Source organism: Rhincodon typus, chromosome 2 (genome assembly GCF_021869965.1).
Source record: "Rhincodon typus isolate 14 chromosome 2, sRhiTyp1.1, whole genome shotgun sequence".
NCBI classification, from domain to species: Eukaryota; Metazoa; Chordata; class Chondrichthyes; order Orectolobiformes; family Rhincodontidae; genus Rhincodon; species Rhincodon typus.
In genome coordinates this window covers 117,541,289-117,544,007 of record NC_063333.1, presented here as the reverse complement: position 1 = coordinate 117,544,007, position 2,719 = coordinate 117,541,289, and positions in this window count along the sequence as shown.

The following is a 2,719-nucleotide window of genomic DNA, read 5'->3' as shown; positions in this document are numbered from 1 at the left end:
AAACGTCAGCTTTCCTGCTCCTCTGATGCTGCCTGGCCTGCTGTGTTCATCCAGCTCTACACCTTGTTATCTCAGATTCTCCAGCATCGGCAGTTCCTACTATTTCTGTAACAGTCTTTTAAATGTTCTCTGGCAGTTCATTCCAGATACGAATAACTCTGTCTTTTAAAATAAACAATTAGTTGTCCCTCATGTCTTTTTTAAATCATTCTCCTCTCCCCTTAAAATACACCCTTTTTATTGAACACCCTCACCCTAGGGAAAAGACTCTTGCTATTCACCTTAGCTATGTCCCTCATGATTTCACACACCTCTATAAAGTCACCCCTCAACCTCCTACGCTCCAGTGGAAAAAGTCCCAGCCTATCCAACATATCTTTAACTTAAACCTTCCATTCCTGCAACATCCTGATAAATGTTGTCTGAACCCCATCCAATTTAATAATATCCTTCCTATAGCAGGGTGAACAGAACTGTACACAGTACTCCACAAGAGGCCTCACCAATGTTCTGTGCAACCTCAACATGACATTCAAACTCCTATTCTTAAAGGTCTGAGGAATGAAGGCAAAAGTGCTAAACACCTTCTTAATCACTGTCCACCCGCAATGCAAATTTCAAAGATTCTATGACTCTACGATGTAATCACAAAATATCTTGTAAATGCTTTCCTTTCATGGGACTTGCTTTTCCAATACCCATATATCAAAACTGATTCTGACATTGTAGCAGAGTCACTTGATAAGTACTGAAAATTAAGACAGAAGTTGCTGGAAAAGCACAGCGGGTCTGGCATCATCTGTGAAGAAAAAATCGGAGTTAACATTTCGGGTCGGGTGATGCTTCCTCAGAACTGACTTATTGTTTTCTTCACAGATGCTGCCAGACCTGCTGAGCTTTTCCAGCAACTTCTGTTTTTGTTTCTGATTTACAGCATCTGCAATTCTTTTGATTTTTACTGAAAATTGAGACTTTGGTTTCTGTTTTAAACTTAATTTTATTTAATACTTTTAATGGGATGTGTACGCATTTGTTGCTCGTCCCTAATTTCAAGTTGAACTGTTTTTCTTAGTTCAGTAATTTCGTACAAATGTAATAACTTGCCCTATTTGACCTAATCACTTATAAACTATAACATGGAAATTACTGTGAAATATATTGTAGGAATGTTTTAAATTGTTTAACATCTCTGTTAAATAATGGAAGAGTTTGTGTGTGTTTTAAACATTTGCCTATTAACATCACTTAGTGCATGGAACTCAGAATACAAGAAGTGTAACAGCTTAGAGAATATCAAACATGATTCCAAAGTTCAAATATGTGATGCTTTCCTGAAAATTGTAGGGCAAATAATCCAGCAGTAATGAGAAAATTGTCAAGTTGTCATCTAAAATCTGCTGAGGTTATGAGAATAGCTGACAGTTTTTGAGAGCAATATTTCATGTCTCTTACTAGATTCAGCAGTTAAAAATTAATGTTTATGAATTTAAATGAAAGCTAGCTAAATATTGTACCTCTTCGGCATTACGAAGAAGAGATTATTGGTAAATCGAACAATGTCAAGGCAACATTTGCTAATAACACCTCAGTAATTTACTTCTGGTGCCCTCTTTACTGTCATATTTCTCACCTTGATGAGCTAAGCAATATGTCCAGGTGACTAGTGTAAAATGGATTTATAGAATTGAATGACATGAGAACAAATTAACTAGAAAGATTCATAAGTAATAATAGGAGTGAATGTTGAAGAAGATCAGGATCTAACTTTGGTAAGCATGGAAAATAACATTGTTTTAATTTTATTTTCAACTTTACAAGTTATCTTTGATTATTCCTTATCAGTTGGTACATTATAAGTACAACTGTAGGTTGTGTGGACCAACGTTGCAAAGAATGCTAGAATTTCTCTATCTGGTTATCATAATCATTTGTGGGAATTTATCACCCAAACTGAAATAGGTATTGTGTAGATGAATCTTGCAGATTTTTGATTAATGGTCTGAGAGTTAGAAGATTTTTTTTTTAAAATCCTGACTGGTCTATTGGTAAATATCCAAATCCCATTTTGAATTTTCTTCGTTTGTATGGTAGGTTTGCTAATTTCTAGTAATGAGTTGACAAGTGATTTTAGCAAAATACCTTATAGTTTTCGAGAAGATTTGTAGCTCGGGTTGTGGATGAGGTTATAGACATGCTGGCCGAATCAGTGGGTCTGGTTGCAACTATTTCATCACCCTGTTAGGTAATGTCATCAGTGCGCCTCCAGTGAAGTGTTGGTGTTCTGTCCCGCTTGTTGTTTATATGCCTCAGTTTGTTGGGGTGTTTAGTACCAGTTCTGGTTCTGACCCCTAGGTACTCACACCCCTAGGTATCAGGGTAGGCCACAAACCAGCAACCACCCTATAACAACTACTGACAAACATAAAGGATCCCATACCCAAAACCAGCAAAACCGATGTAATATACAAAATACCATGCAGGGACTGTGAGAAACACTACATAGGCCAAACCGGAAGAAAACTGACAATATGATACACGAGCACCAACTAACCACCAAGAGACACAACCAATTCTCACCTTGTCTCACTACGTATGGACAAAGAGGGACACGAATTCAACTGGGTCAACATATCCATAATCTCATAAGCCAAACAGAGACATGCCAGGGAATTCCTGGAGGTCTGGTTTTCTAACTGGAACGCCATCAATTAGACCCTGT